The sequence below is a fragment of the Ochotona curzoniae genome, unplaced genomic scaffold (assembly GCF_017591425.1).
Source record: "Ochotona curzoniae isolate NIBS_2020 unplaced genomic scaffold, NIBS_Ocur_1.0 scaffold_2587, whole genome shotgun sequence".
Lineage (NCBI taxonomy): Eukaryota > Metazoa > Chordata > Mammalia > Lagomorpha > Ochotonidae > Ochotona > Ochotona curzoniae.
The window spans coordinates 12,473,692-12,499,489 of record NW_024467096.1 but is presented as its reverse complement, the minus strand read 5'-3'; the positions used below and the strand labels follow the sequence as shown (position 1 = coordinate 12,499,489).

General features: G+C 38.3%; 1 protein-coding gene across 7 annotated transcripts in view; it reads left to right on the top strand.

Annotated features, from left to right (window-relative positions):
- The window catches only part of LOC121171399 (LIM domain containing preferred translocation partner in lipoma), a 694,421-nt gene that overhangs the window by 370,583 nt on the left and 298,040 nt on the right, over nucleotides 1-25,798 (top strand). Inside the window, exons 1-2 of one of the 7 annotated variants that reach the window (XM_041003130.1) lie at nucleotides 11,764-12,818; nucleotides 12,930-12,990. The exons of 5 other annotated variants lie outside the window; for them this stretch is intronic. The gene's annotated coding sequence lies outside the window, so the exon portion shown is untranslated. Of the gene's footprint in view, nucleotides 1-11,763; nucleotides 12,819-12,929; nucleotides 12,991-25,798 lie in introns of those variants that run through there. One more of the 7 variants, XM_041003131.1, reaches the window with a different exon arrangement.

Sequence of the window (25,798 nt, the reverse complement as noted above, 5' to 3'; positions counted from 1 at the left end):
TTAGATTCTCATTAGAGTATAAAATGATTTGTGTAACATGCATAATGCCAGAAAGACCTAGAACATTATAATAAAGCAGTAATACAGTTTGGTTTTTCTGAGTGCAAGATGATAGTTGAGTTCTAGCTTTACAGAATCCGGGCCTACAGAATGTTGTGCCATTTCTAGAAAGGAAAACCATTGAAAATATGTGGGTTTTCACTCTTATGTTTCACTCTTCACAGAATTGACTGTTGTGCTCAGAAGTAAGGCTGCATATTAGCCCCTTTGTCCGAGTCATTCTGACTCCTCACCCACACCGGTTATATTTATAGTATGCATAATTTATTATTATTATTTTACCATTCCAGTGCCACAAAGTGATTTATGTTTGCTTAGAAAAAGGAATCCAGAATCCTCCAATTTTTCATCATAGAAAATAAAAACACTTACCTTACATAAACTCACTTTAGAAAATGTGCATGTAACCCTGTTCCCAAAACCACTTTCTTTATTGATTGCCACTGAACTCACACAGCAGCTTCCTTCACCTCCTGTTTCCAGGACACAAGAACCCTTGCCTCTTGGGTTCAACCATGGAATGGGACCACACATCAGGCCGAGTGGATAAAACTCTTTCTTGCCCTGGTAGCAGGAACTTAGAATCTGGTTTTTGTGCTCACCAATTCTATGGGTGCTTCGGGAATTTCTCACTTGCCTTATTTCTTTTTGATAAGGGAGGAGTGATTGGATTCGATTTGCAGGCTAAATAGAATTTTAGGGGGCGTGGTGGGCAGTGCTAAGGACTGAGGACATGCAACAGAGAGGCTGAAGCATGCTAGATGTGGATGTTTGCTTTCTCTAAATAATCTGGATCCCTGGAGTAACTTCTCTCTTACTTTCCTGTCTTTTTTCTTGAGTATGTTACCACTAAGGGGCCTTTCAATTTATTAATAAGGTGGAGAAAATTGTTTATGTTCATCACTATGCCTGCCTTCCATTCAATTTAAAGAATGCTCAAATCACTAACCAAGCAATCTTTGTAATACTCTGAGTTATATCCATTTGCTTGTCTGTTTCTCATGTTTGTGTGGTATTAGAGAATCAGTTCTGGCAGGAGTCATGCAAACATGGGTTCTAATTCTGACTCCAAGAATAATTTGTTTTGCTTTTTGCCCATGAATTTCATATTTAATTGACAGGCCGATTGCTCAGGTTTCTTCAAAACTGTAGATTATACGTTGGTTCTCGGCATATGCAAGTATGGAAGACCATCTGTTTCTGGGGTTACTTCCTTTCTAGACTTGAAGGTTAATGTGTTCTCACCATTATCCCTGAAGCATTCGTGCACCTGTGTAAGTAGATGTTCTGAGTGCAAGTCTTTCTTCTTGGTGATGGTAGTTGAGTGCATCCAATTAATGCATTGGAACACATTCTGATGCCCTATTTATTGGTATTGCAATTTCCCATGAAACGAGTCAGAAGATCAGAATTCTTATCCGAATTTTAGATATCAGGAACCAGGTTGAGAAATGAAATGATTTGCCCAAGAATCCTATTGTAAGTGCTAAACAGACCAGAATATATATGGCATTCTTCCATGATGCACTTAAATAACAAAATGTTGGACGTACAACTGTTGCTGAAGGACTATACTATAGTAATAATATGGACAGAAACAGTGGGAGTGGAGAGTGGAGAGGTAAGGGAAATTGCTGTGCCTATGGAATCATATCATTAAAAAAATTTTTTTAAAAAGCGAATTCCTGGAATAAATGTAAATGATGTTGCTAATCCAAGTTAGAATGTGTTTACTCATTAGTACTCCTAGCAAATCTGTAATTTTTTACATTGAGGTGAATTGGAATTTGCAAACATTTTCTTAAGCCCATTGTGTCTACATCCCTAATTATCCAATAATTTGTCATTTTACATTATTTTTGAAGTCCCAAGGGCATCGAACCTCAGTGTCACAATTCACAGCATGCATTGGCTTCTGTAGAACTTTGTAGTACATCCTAATTCATTGTGATTGGGAAGGGTGATTCACTTGATGCCTAATGTGTATAATCTCAGATATCCTGGTAACAGTCACAATTTTAAAAAGCGCTATGTTTTAATAATCAAACTAGATTTTTGTTCCCATTTTTAATTGGAACTACATTCTAAATTTTGCTAATCTACTAAGCTTCTCAGTACATGATCCTACCACTTCTCAAAAATGTAAGGAAACAGCATAGTGTAGAAAGCACGCAACTAAGGCACAAAAGCAGTTCCAAAGACTCCTATCAATTATATGATGTTGACAACTCACTTCTCTGATCATGTAATATGTCTTTAGGAAGGCAGTAAACTAGGTCCTTAAATAAAAGGTTTATTTATTTATTTATTTGAAAGGTGGAGTTACAGAAAGAGAAGGAGATTTTCTATTTGCCACTTTATTTCCCAAGTGGCTGCAAAGGCAGGGTGTGAGCCAGGCCATAGTCAGGAGGCAGAGACTCCATTCAGGTTTCCTGGATGTGTGGCAGGAGCTCAGATACTTGGGCCGTCATCCACTGCTTCCAAGGATCATTAGCAGAGAACTGGACTGGAAGTAGATCAGCTGGGTCTCTAACCTACACCCCTAAGTCAGCTATCTCCACTGTACCAAAACACCATCCCAAACTAGTTTCTTTCTAAGGTTCAACTATGGTAAATTCTCCAGCATGATTTCCTTCTTAATTAATAGTGATGCTACACTCCTCTATTATTTTTAATTTTGTAAAGAAATACAGGTTGCTTAGAAAGTAGGTTTTTGTCCAGAGATGCATATTAATCACTGACATGTGAAATTTAATTAAGCAAAAATTTGGAGAAGGGCTTTATTCTAAAAAAGAAAAAGTATCAGTAAAGGTACAACAATTGGAAAGTACACGTTCTAATGAGAATGGCAAAGTGTGGGATTCTGTCCTGCATGAAGGTAAGCAGTTAAGGCTGGGAATGATGGCCATGTTTCCTAAATCTGGAAAGTTCCACAGTGTATGCTGTTCATGCTTACTCAAACATGCACGTGTGTACTTGCACATTTACATATTCAAGTTCCCCTTACTAGCTGATGCTCTCTCTCTCTCTCTCTCATTCTCTTTTTTTTATAACTTCAGGCAACTGAGGTTGTATTTGGTTTGTTTATATATATATGAAATCTAATTTCTTTTAAATGGGGATTGTGCTATGGCACAGTGCAGGTTTAGCTTAGTGATTAACAAGCCCACGAGCCATATTGACAGTGATTGGCTCTTCACTATGGCCTGGCTGCCTGGCTGTGCCTCCTGATTCTAGCTTCCTACTACTAATGCAGACCCTGGAGGGGTGGTGGGTAGGGCTGATGGCTCCTCTTACCATGTGTGAGACCTAGATTGAGTTTGTCTCCAAGTTAGCTCAACCCTGGCACTTGTAGGCAGTTGGGAGAGGGGCGAGGGTTACTTAATGGCTGGGGACTTTTTCTTTCTGTCTCTCAAAAAAAAAAACTTTCTAATAAAATTGTTAAATATCTCTGAATAACAATAGAATGCTGGACTTTAGGACTTAAAACTAATTGTTGAAGGACCATACTGTTGTGGTGGTGAGAGGTGAGGAAAAGGGTGAAAGGGAAATCCCTGAGCCTAAGGAAATGTATCATAATTTTTTTTTAATTAAAAATTATCATCTAAAAATGAGGGCCAAAGTCCTCGCCTCGCACGTGCTGGGATCCCATGTTGGTGCTGGTTGTAACCCTGGTGGCCCTGCTTTCCATCCAGCCCTTTAATTGTGGCCTGGGAAAGCAGTCAAGGCCAGCCCCAAAGCCTTGGGATCCAGCGCCTATGTGGGAGACCTGCAATAAGCTCCTGGCTCCTGGCTTTGGATTGGCACAGCTCTGGCCATTGTGACTGCCTTAGGAGTGAATCATTGGACAGAAGATCTCCCTCTCTGTCTCTCTTCCTCTCTCTATATCTGCCTTTGCAATAACAATAAATATCTTTTTAAAACTTAAAAATAATCATAACAGCAAAACAAAATCAAGGATAGAATCAAATATACCCGCACCTTTGATTCATATGAGTGTGACTTTGGGTTTTAACAATTTATCTCCTGTGTTTGCAGTGGCTTTCAACAGGATAGGGCTTTTCTTCAATATCAATTGTTGAATTTCTATAACACATGTTTCCAACATGGCTAGTGCTCAGAGGTAGATGCTTGTGGGAATGGGAGATTGCCTGCTTAAATCAGCCCTACGAAGGAAAAAAAAAAGTTTTCTTCTATAGAATAATCAGGAGATATTTTTTTTCTCTTTTTAATGAGCTAGCAATAATAAAGTAAAACTGCAACAAAAGAATTGACAGCCTGGATCTGTAGTCTGCCTGACCTGACAATTAAAAGAACTTATTACTGTGTCAGCCTGCCAGACGGAGCATCTCCTTGAATTGTAACGTGCAATGCCTCTGAATGTGATTCAAGTGTGTGCTTCATTTTCTCCCGCCTCTGTTTGTTGAGTTTGAGGAAGAAGCAGTTTTATTTGAACTAATCCCACTCACTTCAAGTGTGTTTAATGACAGCAATATGTGACAGATAAAATAAAATCCTACGGCCTTATTTGATGTTTGTTTTAGTTTCAGACCTCAGTGAAAGGAGACTGAGAAGATAAAACAGCATCACTCATACAGAAGATTTAGAAGCATATGAGCTATTATCACAAACTTAGCAGCTCCTCTCCAGGGAAATCTGGGAGGTCAAAGATATGAACATTAATAATCAGGGTCGTTGAGATTTATAGAGTGCTCATTGGTTTGCCCACTGGCCCTAATTCATTATCACATAAAGTCTGTGAGTTTGCCTGGCCTGAAAACCTGACACTATCATCACAGTGTTACATATTGAGTTGAACCGCTTGGCCAAAATTCTCGTTTCCCAAGTTATAGAGTTTGGTCTACAACTACAATGATTGCTCCACGGCTCTCTTTGGTCGCCCAGCTATCCCTCATGTGTGCTGTACATTGAATCAAATTGTACACATCATGTTCCTTAACTTTATTGAAGTATACACATACATCGAATATGAAAATAAGTTCTCATGATGACAGGTTTCATCAGTGAAATATGTGAGGAGTGCAACACAAGAGGCATCCTGCAGTCTCCTTTTCTGTTCAACTGCCTCTTTCTGCAAATAGTAGTCACTGTTGTCGTATGGTTGTACTTCTTTCTGATTCTTTATGATTTATTGATACATGAGTCTTTAAGAACTTCTCAGAAAGTCCATAGGAGATGCATTCTGCAATAAAAATATGCATAAATCTCAAAAACTTTTGCCCCCTAAATAAATTTTATCTTTTAACCCCACTTTTCAGACACTTTTTAAGGTACCCTTGCACATAAACACTATATCATAATATTATTATCTGTTTTATTCAAAGTACTCTTCTGGGACTTTTCATTTCAATAAAAATGTAAAATGTTTATCTGTACCATGCTCCAAAGAATGAATGTAGCATCATTTAGCATTTTCCACAAGGGTGAGTTTCAGCCCTTCCTCATTAGAAGCAATGTTAAGAAGAGCTTCTGTGCAAGTGGATCTTTGTGAAACTGTGGTTATAGAATTAGAATGGATTTTTTTTTCTGTGACTATCAAGAGTTAGTTTGGATCACCACCTAAAGGCTAAAGTTCTTATATCAGGTCTGATCACCAAACTGGGCTCCTACACAGTTCATGGATATATGTTATTCAGAACAACCCAGACACTTCTCCAAACAGATATTTGTGGCCAAGAGAGCAAATGCAAGGGAGGTTGTTTTCCTTGTCTCTGTGGTTTGGATCCATGCACTCACTGTGGAAGATGAGTTATGGGCTCTTGGAACATTCTTGGTTACTTACAATGGCTACCACTCTTCACTGAGACAGAATAAGGTACTTGGTACAGTAAAACTACCTACCATAATTAAAAATACAAATGGAGAGATGCAGTAAAATATATTTTTAATTTATTTTTTATGAAGAAACTAGTCTTTTGCACAATTAAATGATTGGATTCTATGTACAGATTATAGGATAGGAAGGTCCAATGCGTCACATCCACCTGCCAGACTATTCCATTATATTTTATTCTACATTTCTCATCTCGTCATAATGATGGCAATCAGCAGTGGATCAAAACCTGGAAATGTAAATATCTTAAGGAAGATCAAGATGAAGAATTGTGTGCTGTTGTAGACTGCACATCGACATCTTCATCAATGTTTCCTCAAGTATAGATACTGTGTGTGTTGTGCTTGAAAAGCAGAGAAATGTGATGTAATGCAAATCCTCTCTCCCATCATTCTGTTGTGTTTTACTTTCTTCATTGTGTTACTAGGCATATTCATTGGTTAAATTCAAGGATAGGACAAAATTTAGTGTAAGTCCTTTTAGACTCAAGAAATTGTTTCTTGGGTCTGTTGTTGTTCTTTTAGATGCTTAGTGCTGAGATGGACTTAAAACTATCTTAAATGATATTGAATGAACATGTATGGTAAACAGCACAAAAAGAAGGGAAGAAATCCAAAAGGGCATGTCAGCAGCTAGGCAACAAAGTCTTCTGAAGACTTGAAATATCACTGTGGGCAAAACTTTTGCTGATCTTGTCCACAAAAAAGATATGTATTCTGCATTTCTTTGTCCAGAGGGTCTCCACTGGACCAGGAGTAGTTTCCCACTGTCTTCTTGTTTTCCTTTAGGTGTCCAATATCTGCTTTTAACAGTGATTATGTTCATTCTTGGCCAAACAGCACAGGGTCCCTTCTCCGTGAGCCTTGCTTCCTTATGCTTCTTCATCCTGCTCTGTGTTTCTTGCCTTTCCTCCGTGTAGTCCCTGGTAACAACTGCTCTTGCTCCTGCACTCTGATGTCCAAAGCAGTGTAAGAGTTATTTTAGCTGATTCTCCTCCAGTGCAACTTGGGAAAGAATTCTTGCTCCAGCATAGCTCATGACTATCTGGTCTGGTTGGAGTTCAATCTCGGATCCAATTATTTGTGGTCAGCATTCATAATTACCTGTTATAAACCTGTGGTGATTTTTTTTTTATTAAAACTAACAACTTTTTGTGGCTCACTGCTTAACCAGAGCTGTGTGATAACTGAGACCCAACATTTTATGTACTTCTGTATCACAGGATGTTTTTAACCCAGCCCAGTAGAGGATTCTGAAAATGCAACATTCAGCTTGGCTTGCTTAAAATGCATTGTGAAGCCTTTGATTTAGTTGGTGATGTTCCCGTATCCAGTAATGAACTTTCTCTGTGTTTAATTCTCATAAAAAAGTTTTTAGAGATATTTGATACTAAAATAGGATAGCATAAGTGTAGGACAGAAGTTAATGCCTCTGCCCCAAGGTAAAATGACACCTGCCTTTGGGAAGGGTCTCACGAAGTAGGAGTCATGAAATATTCTAGTGAATGTGTAGAAGGGAATTTAGTTCTGGAGACATATTGAACTAGAACAGATTTTCATAGTAGGAAAGCAGTCTTTTGCTTCCTTTATCCAATCAGAGAAAGAAAGGGTGATTCTTTAAAAACAGATTGCTCGTGGAGAAGGGAATACTAAGGGAGAAAATGTATGCTACATAGCTTCACTGTTCTTAAAAGTGGAGAGGGAAATTTGTGTGGGTAAGGAGTCGCAAGAAGCATGAGAAGTCAAGGGAATTAGAGGTGAATCCTTCTTGATACACTAGATAAATCCCTGAAAAGCTTGAGTTGTAGTACCAAGATCTGACTCTAACCTACTGTGTCTGCATTGTGTTTCTTGGATTTCGAAAAAAAATTGTTACAGAGAAGGGTGCTGGGGTACTGTTCTTAAGCCACTGAGAATGCCACATTCTGCGTCTTAGTGTTCAGTTCAAGTCCAAATTATCCTGGTTCCTGGCCTGCATCCCACTGCTGTGCACCCCAGGAGGCAGCTGATGACTGCTACAAATTGTGTCCCTCCCACTCACATGCGGCACATGGATTAAGTTCTGACCCTCTGACTTTGGCCTGTGCCTACTCTAACAGGCATTTGGAAAGTGAACAAGCAGATAGAGGCCGTCTCTCTTTTTGCCTTTCAAATGAATGCAAAATAAATAATGGTTTGAAAAGAGAATCTATCATAACCCTCTTTATTTACTTATCTGTAAAAACTGTTGGGTAGTTCTTTTCTGTTTTATATTAGTTGGAAGGCAATATAGACCACCCAGTTATTTTTGGTCTTCAAGGGCACATAAAATCCCCTTGGCTTGCTTAGGCAGTATTCTTATACCATGGTCTTGATTTTTCACCTACACTAAGATGTCTCTGTTTCAATCAAATTTAAAGTGAGTTTGTAAAGCACTCATTTTGGCTAATCCAGGCATCAGAAGGAATATTCAACTAGCTTAAGGAATTTAGTTAGTATATAAAATGGAAAGCTTCCCAGTGGAGCATTTTGAGTAAAGGTCATTACTAAAGGTTTGCATTTCCAGTGTTCAAAATGCAATGGCTTTTTAAAAAACCAAAGAACTACTTTTTTGTATTTTCCTTTTCACAGATGAAAAGATTGACACCTTTTGAGATTGGGCGGAAGCTCATGCTAAAAGCATAGCATAAGGAATTAGACCTAGACAATTTTGCGTTACTTATTCCAGTACATTAATTGTGAGTTCCTCATGACTAGAACATACTTTTTCATAAACCTACACATCTAAGCATATTGTAAGCAAGCTCCTCTCTGACCAAGAGCAGTCCAACAAAATGCCAGTATACTTTAAAAGGTATAAATCACAATTTATATACATGTGCTTTGAAGATTCTGGTTATAGAATTAGCTCAGCAATAAGCCCATTGGAAAGCAGTTGTGAAATGTTTTTAGAATGTTAATACTTTTTAAGGGACTTTCTTCTATTTTCTATCCCCTCCAACCTAATATTTCTAACAGTTATCTAAACCCAGAATATGATTTGTGTTTGTTCCTAAAACTCTATGAAATGTGTATGATATCATACTGTGGAGAACAAATTTACAGAACTGAATAGAGTAAACCATGTTAGATTTAAAGTAATACAAAGCTTTCAATATTTGATGACTGAAAAGGGAGTTTTACTATATTTGAGGTTTATTTTTATCAACATTCAGTCCTAGAAAATGAATAGATGTTCTTCTACTCACCAACTTTTCAGATTTTTATAAAAGTGGTCTGTGCTTATTTACCCAACTCTGACATACCTGCCACAGAGAGGACGGAGGAGAGGAATTGCCACTTAGGATTTAAAAATTAAGGGATTTTGGAGTAGTTTCTGGTACTTGACATTAGTTTCATGAAGAATTGTTCCTGGTATACTCAGTAGGCAATATCATATGATGGGGAAAGTGAATGAAAGGATTCAATTTTGTCTACTTTGCAAGCTGTCAGCTATGCAAAGATTTTGATAAGTAATCATTAAAAGTTATACAATTGTGATTGTTTTTAATCTTCCCTTCAATGAAAGCAAGATAATATGAAAGGGCTTATATTATGATTGCCTTTTATAATAACTATGTTAGAGTGTCACAGATGATTCAGAATACCACTTGTCTTGATTTTCTTATTTGGGAACAATACTCACTAAGAACATTGCTGTGTGTAGAGGTGATTTTACACATGAAAGAACGTTGTTGTTTCCAAATGGGCACTGTTACCTTTTCTTTGAGTATCATTTTAGATGTTGCCTCTATTGTCTATTTCTCATCACCATACCAAATAATTCATTTTATTTTTACATTTTCACTGTGATCAGTCCAAGAAATCCGTTCAGTAACTCTTGTCTTGGTCAAGTCACAGTCACTCAAAACTTGCAAGCATTGCTTTCCTGTCTACACCCCTCACCCAAGCACTCTCACGAAACCTCTGGAGGATATTTCTGCTTATTTCCAAAATCCATGTTGTCAGACTGTAAATTATATCAAGATTGCCACTAATCATATTCAAGAAGCCAACAATAATGTATGCTTGAGGAGTTGTGCCTTTTTTAAATATCATGCTATGGATATGATGCCAAATCAGTTCTCTTTTTTTGCTTTTAATTAGTCAGCACCATTTATTCTGTGCCCACTAAGCTGAGAGCAAGGATTGTAGGGTGGGGAAGGGGAGACAGGAGATCTAAAAACATGCTGAATATCATCCTCAGAATAGCCTACAGTATCATTAAGAATACAGAAAACAGTTAAATGAAAGGATTAAGAAAATTTAAGAGCCAAATCCAAATGAGTGCAAATTGGTCTGGTACCAATATGCAAAGAGATGCAAATTGTAAAAATTTTAAGTTTAATGTTTAAAGCTGTTACCTTCCTACTTTTATTTTCATAGTACTTTGCCATGAGAATTGTTAGATCTCAGAACATGGCACACTTCAGAGCGGAAGGTTTTATGGCTCAGTTATATCATTTGTGGGTTTCTAAGAGTTGAACCCATAAAGCTTTATGAGCCCTTGTATTCTTTTCTCATTTTCATAAAATCTTGTTGTGTAAGTTTGAAAAATTCCTTGACGTTTGTCTGTCTCAATTTCCACTTCTTTAAAATGAGAGTTTTAATAGGTTGTTATGAGTATGGTTGTTATGAGTATCAAATGTGTCATGTCCTGTTACTTCTGTTTAGTAGGAAGCATACTCTTTAATTTCTTTCAGCTTGAAATCCATCCTATAACCAATAAGAAACTATTGTAAGGTGTATTGGCTGGCACCAGACATTTTTTTTATGGTGATTTCCATTACCATCAGAGGCATCAGTGCTTAGAACAGAAGGCATCACATAGCAAGTCGTATCTGATACTGTGATCTTCATTAGCTAAATACCATATTTTTAACTTATCAGATATTTGTGTCTAGTCTCATTTACACTCTGAGGAGCATATGACTACCAGTCTTGATGTGCGTGAATAGAGCCTGGAACACTTGCCAGAAATCACACAACTGCCATGTGAAAGATCAAGGTCAGAACTAAGGGTCTGTTGTTTTTCTTCACTCATCATACCTTGATCAACTCTGAGTTCTAGGATGAGGTAAATAATCTTTCTAAGTTCAACATCATCAGTGATACATTTTAGGTAAATTTTATCCTTGTAATGATTTATTGATCATTCACTTTTTTAAATGGACTCGGTTACCTATTTACAAAATGTGGTTATTGAAGTAAAAGAACATTTTAGATCCATGCTCTCTGTGTTATCTCATGTTAGTTGCCATCATTAATTTACTTATTGAAAAGCGTTGCATTAGCTGCTCGTTTTTAAAATGTGATTCAATGGATCTAAGTATGGCATGTTACTCCTTCATTATTAATTTTAGCTAACATAATTAAGCTTGAGCATCATGAAGGTGCCAAGCTCTACAACTGGGATTTAGGCATCCCTGTAAGACCTCTAATAACTTACTTGTTAAACTTTGGTAAAAAGGTATATTTGAGGATATGGCAGTCATTTTGTGTAGCAGTTGAGATATCATCATCCCTTATTGGATTGCCTGTTATTTTGGTTTTTTTTTAAAGATTTATTTTATTTATTGGAAAGTTAGATATACAGAGAGAAGGAGAGACAGAGAGGAAGATCGTCCGTCCAATGATTCACTCCCCAAGTGACCGAAACGGCCAATGCTATGCCGATCCAAAGCCAGGATCTAGGAACTTCTTCCGGGTATCCCACATGAGTGCAGGGTCCCAAAGCCTTGGGCCGTCCTCGACTGCTTTCCCAGGCCACAAGCAGGGAGCTGGATGGAAAGTGGAGCTGCCGGGATTAGAACCAGCGCCCATATGAGATCCTGGCATGTTCAAGGCGAGGACTTTAGCCGCTAGGCCACGATGCCAGGCCCAGGATCGCCTGTTTTTTAAGTCCTGGGTGCACACCGAATTCCAACTTCCTGTTCATGCTCTCTCTGGAAGGCAACAAAGAATAACTCCCAATGGTGGGTGCTTGACCCCCTCAGGATAAGACTGAATTGCAATCCCAGTTCTTGATCTTGTTTAACTCAGCGTTGGTTATCGTAGGCATTTGGTGAATGGACTAGCTGCTTAGGAGTCTGTCTGCCATTCTGTTGTCTCCCCACCTCTCAAATAAATTGAAAAAAAAAAGTAAAGATAGACTGATAGTTCACATTTTTTAAAACTTACCAGGATTTTTTAGGTCCAATTAACTTGCCTTTGAATTAACCACCTTCCCATTTTTAAAAGAAACAATCAATTTAAGTCGTTGTTTGTTGGGTACCTGCCATGTACCAGAGATTTTTTGGGTATTAACGTTAATGAAAATGACAGTAGTGTACAAGATACAGCCCACCACATAATGTCTATCAACAGAAAAATTACAATATGTTGTTATAGACCTAGATTTAGTAAGGAGGTATTCAGGGAACACACTGGGAAGAAAAAGGTTTGATCTAGAAGGTTTCTGAAGGCTGGTCATCTCTGAATAGGTTTCTAGGAAACATGTAGGAATTTTATGTTTTTCTCATAGGAAAGTTAGAGAAGCATATAATGTTCTGGTAAAGGAGAGAAGATGGGTCAAGGATTAGGGTTGAGACTGGCCATGCCTAGATAAGAACATACAACTTGGTGCTGATCAACAGTTGCTGCTGAGGCCAAATGGTGGAGAGTCTGTCCTAGCAGGCTTCAGTAGGCATGATTTTACTTTACTGTGAGGTCACAAAGAAGGATGAGGTAAGTGATGATACTTGAATTAAATCACAAAGGATACCTGTGACTTTCATTTTTAAGGCAGGCCACAGTTTAGCTGGATAGGAGGAGATGAATTATAACAAAGATGTGCGTAGGCAAAAGCTGTGTTTATTTGGGAAAGAAATTTGAAATACCTGCAGAATGTAAGTAGAATAGAAAAATATGTGGTTAAATTGTATCTTGAAAAGGCTTGAAAGGGAAGTATATGAATAGATTTAATATGACAACTGTATATTCTGAACCTTGTCCAGTAGGCACCTGGGGGTATTAGGGGCACCAGTTTGAGAAGAAATTGAAACATTAAAGGTTTTTGAGGTAATTAAAAGTGTGTTCCAGATTGACAACTCTGGGTATTTTTAAATCGGAGAGAATTTGTGTTATAGACAGAAGCTAGGCACAGTGTTATAGACAATTCTTTTTTATGCTTATTTAGCCAAAATTTTAAATAGAATTCTGCTCATTGGTTTGATCTTTTTGAGAAATAACCAATTATTTCTATTAGTAGAAAATTCAGAAAAAGATGAATAATGTAAGCAACATGTGTTGGGAATGTAATATATCACTTGAGTGTACTAATTTACTTAATTATCTTGGCAAGACAGTCTGTAATATCCCCTGCCCCCCCCCCCACCCCGTTACAGGTTAGGAAATTTTGGCCAGGAGAGGGGTAATTCACTGCTGCATTCAGCGGGTAGTCTGCTTTTTTAGCCAAAGGCAGGCTAGCTCTTAAGTCAAAATACATGAAATGATGGCTCAGGATACCATTGAAAATACAGTCACCATGCTAGTGAAGAGGCAGCTTGGGCAAGTGTTCTCTGTGTCTGTTGCTTTTTTACACTTCAGTGATGCCAGATTTATAGAGTTGCTACCTCAGTCTAATTACAGGACATACAGGAATCTCATGCTCATTTGTTCTCCATGATAACCCTTGTCCTCTATAACCTTGAATCTACTTTAGTGGTAATCAGTTTTTAAACGAATGATGACTTCAATATAATGGTAGTTTGTTTCTGAGTTGTAGCAATCTGGTAGTCTAATTCAAGGGTATAATGCGGTAAGTTTGAACTTCTTACTTTCTAATTAGCACACTATACTCATAATTAGACACAAAGAAAGGTCAAAAAGCCAGGCTGGTGTCAATCATTGGTCATAAACATATCAGACTACTCAAGGCCCTACCCAGGTGCCTGTCATTAAGGAGAATCTCTCATATATTGTTGTTGGGTAATCTTGGTGAATGACACTCTTCTCACAATCCCAAGATGTTCATTGATGGACTTATGTTAAACTTATTTCTGCCATAAGCTATTGAGTTATTTTTAAAAATTAAGTTTGCTTAAAGCATTTGGAATGGTTAATATTTTGAAAACAAAATCCACATCAATTAAAAATATAATAAAACTCCCCATCCAGAATAGAGTAATAATTGCCAAGCATAAAATAACTGAGCTGTGGAGTGGCTTAAAGGACAGTTGGTCTTAGAAAGTACTGGATAGGACACTGCCATACAAGTAGTTGTAATGCTTAAATTACTGTACCTACTTGGTTGAATATGTAACTGAAATGGCTAAAAATAAAAATTGCAGATGTATCAGATTCAATCAATCTTAGTATTTTTCCCCTTACTCGCTCAGGCTCAAGTTAAAAATAAAATGTGCCTGCCTCATTTGCCTGTGTGCTAGTTAGTAGGATTAACTGGAGTTCTCAACAGGAAAGCAATAGATATAGTAGATGACATTGTGTGGTGGGTGAAAGCCCGGTAGAGATAATTATACAGTCACTCCCACTGTATTACCCTTCAAAGAAACTGAGCCTAATATTCTCTTCTTAGGCAATTTAACCAACTTCTAAAAAAAAGTACAAGATATTATTTAGAGAATGAAATAGCTACTGTATATAATCAGGAGGGAGAATTATAGCAAATTATCATACTCATTTGATAAGTGTATAAAGAGCTATGCTCAAAGCTTTGATTGTACCTCCTAAGTAATTGTACAATTGTACTGTCCTTTAAGAAGGGGAAGAGATAAAGAACTGCTTAAAAAAAGAGAGAGAAAAATCAATTTTATACTTGTTCAGTAAGATTTTCCTTCAGGGCACAGATTAAGTCTAATTTCATGCTCTGTGAGGATCAAGTGCACATTTGGCCTCCAGATATTTAGTAGGGGTGATTGCCTTTTCAACAATAATGTCTGTGTATAAGCACAGATACCAGAATGAGGCTAAGCACACATACACACACATACACGTGTAGTTTAAAATCCCCTACCTGTGCATGCTGGTAGGTGATAGGCAAAAACGTTATGTGTATCTCCATTGTTTGCATACCTGAACATTTTCAAAAGATAGTTTTATGTAAACTGCCCCCACTGCTTTTTTCCAAAGCTTCTCAAAAAAAAAAAAAAAGAGCTCTCCAAATCTAATTGTCCATGTTATTATTTCTATTATTTATTTTTCCCTTGGAAGTCGGAGAAAGAGGGAGACACACACACACACGCACGCACTTTGAAAGCTAGAGGGAGAGGTCTTGCATCTGCTTAGTTACTCCTCAAATGGCGGCCATGACTAGGCAGAGATGAAGCAGTCCAAAGCCGAAAGCCAGGACCTTCTTCCAGCTCTCCCACGTGGGTACAGGGGTCAAGGGTTTGGGCCATCCTCCCCTGCTTTCCCAGGGAGTAAGCAAAGAGCTGACTTTGGCAGTAGAACAAAGTAGGGATGCAAACCAGTACTCTCATGGCATGGCAATGCCAGCAGGTAGAGGATTTATCTCTTATGATGCTATGCTAGCCCTGTCCACATTTTTTTAATAATGTATTTAATTATGTTTACTTGCAGCAAAGACAGAGGAAGATCTCCCATGTATCAATTCATTGTCCTTATGCTTTCAGCACCCAGGGCTAGAACAGGCCAAACACAGGGGCTTAGAACTTAATCCAAGCAATCATATGGTCCTGAGCCATCCAAAATGGAGTCAGTACTAAACACCTGGCATTCCACTATGGAATATCGGTGTTGCAAGTGGCATTTTAAACCCACTGTACCAAATACCTGTCCTTGCCCACATATTTTAGAAAAGACCCATAAGTAACCATATGGTTAATTTCTTTTTGTTCACCGTAGGCAAAATGAGACCTAAAAGATTTAAATGCTTAAGCATTTTTCCTGAGTGTTTATAATATTTATGTCCCTACCATCTAAGTAAATAAATGACCTAATCACTGTTAGAAAAAGCCTGAATACATAGTTGCTAAGAACAGTTATTCTAAAGATGTCACACTGCCTTTGATGGCATATCGCATTCATCAAAATCGTGATAACACCTCCTTCTATAATATACACAGAGTATCAAGGCTCTTGTGTCTCACATACTCATATCTCATCATTTCTTAGATTTAAATTTATTCATATAATTAACATATATGACTGATTACTGAGAGTCAGATAGTTTTCATTGTCTTTAAATGTGAACTTATATTGGCCCATTGAATTAAAGACAATCCTGGAGATGATAGTGGACTCTTCCTGTATTATTGTTCTTAGTGTCTCAAAAGACAGTCTTGTGGGAATAAGTAATTGAAAGGCGATTCAGAGTGTTGAACTCTAAGTGTAAAATAAGCAAAAAATTAGAAATGCTTTCATTTGCTTCACTTATATTTTTCTTTTTATATCTTCAGATAGGTGACATGGCTTTAAGAGGAAGTGAGTTAATAAGTTTAACCATTTAAAACTTGTGTTTATTTGCAAGACAGATTTACAGAGACAGACAGAAAGAGAAGTAGAAAAGGAGGGAGAGAGTAAGAGAAAGAGATGTTTCATCACCCAATGCACTCATTAAACGGCTATAATAATCGGAGCTGGGCATATCTGAAAGTAGGAGCCATGAGCATCTACTGGGTCTCCCACATGGGCACAGGGTTCAACCAGTTAGGCTATTTTCCACTGCTTTCCTAGATACAACATCAAGGAGCTGGATCAGAAATAGTATAGTGGAGACTTGAACTGGGAGTACCCTCTGAGCCAAGCCATTTCTTGTATCAAGTATATGATTAAAAATATATATAAACAGTGCTGTATCAAAATTTAAATGGCACTGGTTTTATTTCTGTGAGTGTAACAGTATTCACTTTTGATTTGAGATGTAGTAAAGACTTAGAGTTCTCTCTGGTAGGTTTGTCATTGGAATTAAGGGTCCCAAAATCTGTGAATCTGAATGGAGTGTGTTGAAATAATATTTGCAGTTTACCAAAACTCTAGAGAAATTGACTTAGTTCATTCAGCAAATATCGCACTAAATTGGGCTGAGATTTTATCTGTCCATTAAAATCAAATGTCCTTTTCTCTTGATTAGGGCAGTTACATTTAGTGATAGAAGTAGACACCCTTTGTAATAAAGGAAATATCAAGATTGTGAAGGGATGTCACAATGATAACGCACAGCAGACCTCATAAAGCCAGGCTCTTGTTCACACTCACTGTTCACCAAGAATGAGATGATGATTTCACTCCCTGAGGAAAAAAAAAAAAAGGAGCTTGATGGGCCTAGAGCTGGTAGACAGATGCTCTAGCCTGCATAAAACACAGACAGTCATCCACAGGGCTCCACCTTGGCTTAAGGGTGCCGGAAAGCAGAAAGCTGCATGTATTTGTAGAGAAGCATCCATGACTATCTTTAACAGTAATAGCAACAGCATTGTCATATGTGCATGTCCATGGGTAAATCCTTTATCTTTCTGAAGTGGATATGGCCATTATCCAGTATATAGAGGAGAACAAAGAGGTACATGCACTTGTACAGAAGAGGTACAGCAGGAATTTGTGTGCCTGAACCCATAATGGATTTAAATGCATGTTTTAGATTGTAAAACGAAGATAACAAACAGTTGAGAATGCTTCTGGGAAGAAAAAAGTGGATTAGGTGATCCCCAAGGATCCCTAAAATTTTGTCTGGCTGTGCCTAAAATGATCTATAAAAACAGTGACAGATTTCTTTTGCCACCTCATCCGAGGCCAGGGGCCCTCTCCTGAGCAGCACACTATCTTTCCTGGTAGCTTAGCATAGTAGAGGACTATTGTCCCAGTTAGCTGGGGCTGCCAGTGTTTCCACAGTATGCTTCAATTTGTGGCTTATTTAAACTGTCCATTTTGGAAAATCTGTAACCTATGTAAATGTAGAAGAGAGCAATGGCCACATTGCAAGTCAGTTATCAGTGACTGCCACACATGATCAAAACATGCCCAGTCTTGCTTGGTTGCACTTTGCATGTTAATCGGGCTGGTTGTCAAGCAGAGCTTTGAACTCAGACAACAGACATTAAATTTGTGGGACAAAAAGAAAGCAAGAGAAAGCCAGTGAGCAGTTGGCCCCAGTCTGCTGCGAAGGGTTAGAACAGACATGTGTAAGACAGGTTTGAAGAGCTACTTCTGGAAATGATTGCACCTACAGTCAATGTTTCAGACCTGTCTTCAAGCCAAAGGTAGTTGGCGCAGCACCGTGCCGTCACTCATGGGACGTTCTGACAACATTGGTCATGTGGTGTGGGGAGAGGGGGATGTGCTGATAGATAGATAGATAACTGATAGCTGATAGAATAGAAGATAGATAGACAGATGTAGTTGCCTACCCTTCCTTTTGCTTAGTGAACACTGTCATCCATCCTGCTACTCAGATATTTTATTAATAATGACATCTGAGGTATGTTATGGGTTGGCGGCCTTCTTTGCACATTAGCTACATGTCCAGGAAGAGAACCAGGGGAACTGGCTGGAAAACCAGGCCTTCAGCATCCTTACACAGCAAGTGCTAGGTCATTTAACCTCCAGTAGCTTTTTTGAAAGACACATATAATAACCGTCTCAGTGCCTCACAAATCTATTATAGCATTCACTTAACAAGTGTTCCTCAAGTGCTTTGAGCTCTCCGGATAGATGTGACTGAAATGTAAAATACCTTTCACTGCCTTATTTATTGCTCCAGCGAACACGCTATGTGCTGGCACCATTTATCTTCATTTTAATTTTATCTCCCACAAATATAGGCATTAATTTAAATCACATACAGAACATAACAGTTTTTATAGAGGCAAACTTATTCCAGTGTGCTGCATTTTAATATCGCACTTCACCATCTTTTCTCACTTGATTCAAGAATAGTATCTCTTCCTGCCTCAGCATTTAATCTTAGGACAACAGAAACTTTTTCTCTGTGTGCAAGTTCTTGCTCTCAAACTTTGTCCTTCTCCCTGCTTTGCTGTTTCTTCATGGAAAGTTGTTTGAATGCTCGGCACGGGTATACATTTGGAAATCTGGTTCTCATTTGCCCGTAATCTCCCGTGGTGGTGATGGTGGTGATGGGAGAGTTTACCTAGCAAGGAGGACTTTACAGATGAAACTAATATATATTCAACTTCAGATTCCTTTTCCAGTAGTAAGGGTGTAGCAAAATCGATGTCCTCTTCCAACTGAAAACTCAAGACATTTTTAGGGCGTTCATGAGTTTCTGGTCATTTTTTCAATAAAGTGGAAACTCCCTCTTTGTTCTTTGTAATTGTTACATGTGAATCCCCTGGGAGGAAGCAGGCTCACTGGGCCATGGCTGTGGCTATAAGGCATTCATTTTAGTTAATTCTAACACGCTAAGCAAGAACACCTTCCCCAAACATTGCCTGTGGTCTGTGAAGCTGTGGTCGTCCTCTGTCAGAATCAGGAATTGTCTGGGACCTGGTAGCGTATTCGTGGAAACAGTGATAACATCAGCACACCGATAAACCAGATGGTATTTAAAGTCATGTCAGCCTCTCTTTAGAAGACTTCAGTTTGCTTTCCCTCCACTATTCTAAGTGAAAAAGTAAACTTCCAGCTCTCTCAGTGTTCCAGTCTTGAGGTTTAGAGACATCTGTCATAATGTATAATTTGTTATGGTTTGCTTCCATTTAGGTTTTAAAATGCATCAATTGCTGCTCCTGTGCCCTCTGCTAATCTTTCTTAGTTTTCATAAAGATTCATTTTTGAAGTTGAAAGGCAGGGAGACAGATAATTCATCTGCTAGTTAACTTCCTAAATGACTACAATAACCAGGTCTGGGTCATGTTATATCCAGGAACAAGAAAACTCCATCCCAGTTTCCCACATGGTGTCAGGGCCCAGGTAGTTGGTCCATTATCTGCCATCATTCCAGATGCTCTATCAGAAAGCCGCATAGCACAAAAACAAATCAGCATTGCCATATGGGATACTGGCATTGCAAACAGCAGCCCAGTTCTCTGTACCACAAGGTCATTTTTCTAATGACCTTTTGGGACAGGTGCCTTTACAATGTTCATGGAGGCCTGGAGAAGTTAAATGGCCTTCTTTTTCTGAAATCAATCAACTACTACATGACAAGGTAGAGATTTTGAATCCAGTCCACCATGGCCAATCATTGGTATTGTTTGGCATTGATTCTTGACCTCCTGTTTAATGCTGACTCTTTCTAAGCTCTTAGTCTTCATGGATTTATCCATGGCTATAGTTACCCTGGAAACTCACTAGCTAGAGTGGTAATCCAATTATAGTGCCATCATTCTAATTAAGTTAGTATTGCTGGTGACATGGACTTCCTGAATGAAGGATGCTGAGAAATGGATCCTGTCAGTTGTTCTCAACTCTTGGGACCATTTACGATCATTCTCATCTATTCAATCAAGCCAAACAAAATTTTGATTTAAGGAAAAGCTAAGCTTGTGTTTTGGGGATCCTGAGTATTTAGCAGTAGATGGAGCTGTGTGGAAGTGCAGAAGAAGGTGCAATGGATTTTTTTCTCACCATTTGAGTATCCTCTACCCCCAACGTTCTGAACACCCAAAGAACTGACTTAGGACCTATCTTTGACCTAGAGGTTCATGTTCTCTGTTTGGGTAATTGTTGGTTCACTTCAGGCTGCTGGTTTAAATCCAGACATGCTTCAAGAAAGAGGACAGCTCTCTGAGAGTCGATCTTTGTTCGATTTATGATGGAATTAGGAGTTTTCAGTTCAAACTATATGGTGAGTTGTTGAGGTCAGCCCAGTGGTAACAGCTTAGATGAAAAGACATTAAGCAAGTGGGTTGTCAGGTAACTTCTTAAGTTAGCAAATGATAGGCTGGTGCAATATCGAGTTGGGGTCTTTCCACATAACACACATTATGAGAATTTTATTTTGTATTGGCTCTGCTATTTTATCAACTTTACTAACATTCATTTTACATGAGAGGTAGAAGAAATGGCTTATTTATTTATTATTTATTTATTTATTTACAGGGCTATTCTAGAGTGTTTAATTTTGAGTGTAGGATTCTGTGAGATCCAGTTCCTCTCTCTCTCTCTCTCTCTCTCTCTCTCTCTATATATATATATATATATATATATGTATATATATATATATATATATATACACGTACTAACATGAATATCTCAGAAAACAGAGCAACAAGAATTGAAAACACTAGATGTGAATTTTTCAAGTTCTGATGCCAAACTCTTTTTGTCTTGTAAAAAACAATGTTATAGGTATATCTTGTCTGGAATGAGATTGATGGGGAGGCGAGCTGGTCAATAATGTGTCCATAACCCCTTTGTTGTCCTTTAGCAGATATCCAGAAGCTGCAGTTCAAAGTAGTAAAGAGACATATGTCTTCAGAAAACTTTATACAGTTTATCTTGGTTTCTCTCTTTAAAATAATTTAAGATGTGATTCAGACTCTGGCTCGACCACCTACTGGTTGAAAACAGTAACTATTGTAGTCATTGTGGATCCCCCTTTTTCCTTGGGAATAATGGAACAACAATAATATTTGTAATCAAGCTGAGTTGATGGGAAGAAATCAATATGAAGCATTTTGTAGCTGCAGAGTGGTGATCTCACACAGGATAATAATGATGCTCTGATGATCACTGAGCTATAACCTCATGGTCTCCAGGAACCCCTTCCCTACAGTATCTAGTTGTATAATATCGCTGTGTGTAGTAGTAGGGATGTGGCTGTTAACTTCTCAGGTAAAGTGTTGGGCTCGATGGTCAAAACACCTCTTGGAACACCCATACCTCATTTTAGTCCTGTCCCCCTTATAATTTCAGATTCTTAAAAATGGACACCCGTGGAGGCAGTGAGTGGACAATCTTGCGCTCTTTCTTACTTCCTTTCACATTAAAACTAAAGTACTTTAACATTTTTAAAAGATTTTGTTTATTTTTATTGGAAAGGTAGATCAGATTTATGGATAGCTAGAAAGACAAAGAGAAGGATCTTCCATGCCCTGGTTCACTTGCCAAATGTCTGCAGTGGCAAGAGCTGAATCAGTGTGAATCTAGGAGCTGGGAGACTCTTCCAGGATTTCCACATAGGTCCAGGTGCCCAAGGCTATGAGCCATCCTCTACTACTTTCCCAGGCAATAAGCAGGGAGCTGGGTGGGAAGTAGAGCAGCAGGACACAAACTGGCATCCCAAGGGAATCCTAGTGCACGGGAACACACACAGACACACATATGTATATTTATAATTTATAAGTTCTAATTGTGTATATGATAAAACCAGATCTCTTACCCAGTTTGTTTTCTTTTAATCATACCTTATCTTATATATTCTTCTGTTAATTAGACACAGCTATGTATGATCTAAATTATAACTGATTTCCTACACTTAAAATTTCTAAAAACATAGTGCTGAAAAGTAAAGGGATATTCATGTTTTTAATATACAGATATACATGCATATATATGTATACAGAAATACACATATAATAACTTGTATAAGTATTTGTATAACTGTAAAAAATGTGTGCATTTGTCCTGGTTTGTTATTTTTATTCATTTGAAAGGCTGAGTGAGAAACAGACTGAGATTTTCCATCCACTGGTTTTTTTTGCCCTGTAATAGCTAGAGCTGGGCCAAAGTAGAGCCAGGCGCTTTAACTCAGTCTGGGTTTCCCACATGGAAATCAGTGACTCAAGTACTTGCCCACTTCATACTGCCTGCCATGGTAGATGTTATCAGGAAACTGCACTAGGGGCAGAGCTGGCCCTCACACTCAGGCACACCAATATTGCAAGCATCCCAATCAGTTGCTTAAACACTGTGTCAAACACTCACCCTAACAAATACTTTAGATAAATGCATGATTGTACCTACATATATGTTTCCCTCTCTTGATAGAAAGTCACTCTCCAGCATCTTTCTCAGCAGAAAGTTTGAAACCTAGATCTTAATTGTGGTATAGTAGAGAAAAATATGATTTTTGGAAGTCAGTCTGTTGCCCTTATACTGTTGGAATCTTTGAGTAGCACTTGAATCTCACTCAAAGCAAAAGTGCAACTGTAGGTTTTGATGTTAGCTTCACTCTTTAATGAATGGAGTAGTTCTTTCCCCCAGCTACCCTGAAGAGAGAACTGGACACTTGAGTACCTGCCAGGTGTTTATAATAACCCATGTCCAAGCTAAGTGATAGTAATTACCTCTGTTCCCCTTCCATTTTCATGTTGCTTTAAAATCTTGATTGAGTGTATGGCAGCCAAGAATGTAGGTCTTTAATAGCTTAAACATATAATTTATTTCCCCCAGATGTTTTTTATGAATCATATCCTCTTTTTCCTAAGACAACCCCTTCTATATGTATACATTTTTCTTCTTTATACAATTTTCTTCACCAGTCTATGTCATGTTGTAATTTTAGTGATTGTAACTATTTAATCCTGAGTGAAGGGACTAATCCTGAGTGAAGGGACAGATGTGGTGTGTGTGTGTGAATATCTAAAGGAAAAATACTTTTTCATTTTAAGGAAATTAGCTTTTCATAGTCATCCTCTCATGCTCGCTTTGGCAGCACATATACCTAGTCATCCTCTTGGGTTTTTTTTTCTTTTTTTTTTCTTTTCCCCCATTTATCTCAGTTTTATCTGTCCAGTTGAGGAGACCACATTTCACACTTGCTAGTTGAGACTTCTGTTTTACTGTTCTGAGTTAGTTCCTCTCTGCCCTTGGTACACTGAGTCACAACGTGACCACCAGCTGCCTCTGCTGCCGTTGCACACTCTGACTTGGGTGAAATAGCCAAGGTCCAGCTTTGGAAGTGTTTTCAGAAAAAGGGGGAACCCTTTTCCCAATATGAGTTTCTTTCTGTGGCATATTGTAACCTATGGTCATCTCTAAGCCTGGCTCAGTTACAGCCTAAATGGAGTTTTGATTGTAGAAGATCTTTCAATGAAATATAGTTTCTATAATCATTTACCTAAAAAAATTGTGATTGTAGAATAAAAGTAAACTTATGATAATTTGCAGACACTTAACTTTTACTGAGTAATACCAGAGAGAGAGAGAATGAAAAGAAGCTGGGGGGCTGAACTGACCAGCATTTGCAAATGGATTCCAGGAATGTAGCTGGAATTGCCAAAACAATCATAGAACCCTGCCAAAAGCATCCCCTGGGATTTTGCTAAGGTTGGGGAAAGCCAGGCCCAGGGAGCTGTGTCTGTGAATATGCTTTAAAACTGTATTATCAAGCAATGTGTTGGAAATGAACATTGCATATGAGATAGGCAACCTTCATTCTAGATCTTCTTGTACCCAGTCTTGATGACAGTGAAAGAGTTATCTACTATTTCTTTTTTTATTCATTTTTATTATGAAGTCAGATACACAGAGAGGAGGAGAGACAGAGAGGAAGATCTTCTGTCTGATGGTTCACTCCCCAAGGGGCTGCAATGGTTGGAGCTGAGCCAATCCAAAGCCAGGAGCCAGGAACTTCCTCCAGGTCTCCCACAGGGGTGCAGGGTCCCAAGGCTTTGGGCTCTCCTTAACTGCTTTCCCAGGCTACAAACAGGTAGCTAAATGGGAAATGGGGCTGCTGGGATTAGAACTGGTGACCATCTGAGATCCCGGTGCGTTCAAGGCAAGGACTTTATCCGCTACGCTATCACACCAGGCCCTACTATTTCAGATAGCAGATGGAAAATAATGGTGCCATATTAAATTCTTGACTTCCTATACATCAGTTTCTTTCAACACTGAACATGCTCATTCCCTGTGTCTCCTTGTCAATAAGATTGAGCTACAATTAAGCTGCATTAAAAGCAATCATATTTTAAAAATAAAAATATATAAATATTTCTGATCAGGAACTAATTTTTATTAACAATCCTACATCCCATTAGACTTGTAAAAACATCAGTAAGAGCTCAAGTTTCAACCCTTATATGCACATAGCATAATACTACAACATATGAATTGACAAGATACTAAGAGCTATTTTGCCAGAAGGCAGCAGCATTTCTGATACTTCCCATGAGAGTAAGTACTATTGAACTTATTTTTCAACAGATTATTATCTCAATTAAAAACTGTATATGACCTAAAACTACCTTCTGCATTTAATTATAGCATTGTCTGTATAGACTATAAAGACATTTCTGGTAGCTTTCTCTGTTGTCTAATTACCCTCACCAAACCTCATATGGGATGGTTGAAATTTTGTATAGGTATTTGGGAAGTTCCTGACTTATTGAGAAAGACTCTTTTTAGGGAGATGTGATTTCTATTGTTCTCTCTTTACAGTAGGAAGATAGGTCTTATCAGATATATCCTAAAGTGTGAGGAAGTTGCTCATGTGCTGTGTCAGTTACCCAAGTAGTCCAGCTTCGAGAGTGCTTTGTTACGACAAACCAGCTGAGATTTCATGGCATGCCTTAGGCCTATGGTCCATAAGCAATCTCCCATTTTTTGAAATCATCTCTGCACTGAAATCTTCTTAACTGATACAGTCAGACCCACCCATGTCATCTAGAATGTTCTTGTTTGTAACTCTAATCACTTGGAATACCTTCACAACCACACCTAGATGTTGGTTCCATCAAGGAGGAACCCCAAAACTAGTAATGTCAGAATGACCACAGGATACATTTTCTACAAAGTATCGATCTCATGTTTGAGGCAAGAAACCAGAATATCAGAAAAAGGTGCAAACAAAACTGTGAGCCTGTGGTATGGTTAATGGAATTGTAGCTGGAGGTGAGAGAGAGTCTATAGCACAGTCTGCCTTGGGAATGCTGAACTGCAATGAACATTGCCTGGCAGCTCTGGCAGAGTTCAATTCATTCATTACCTGTCACATTGTGAACAT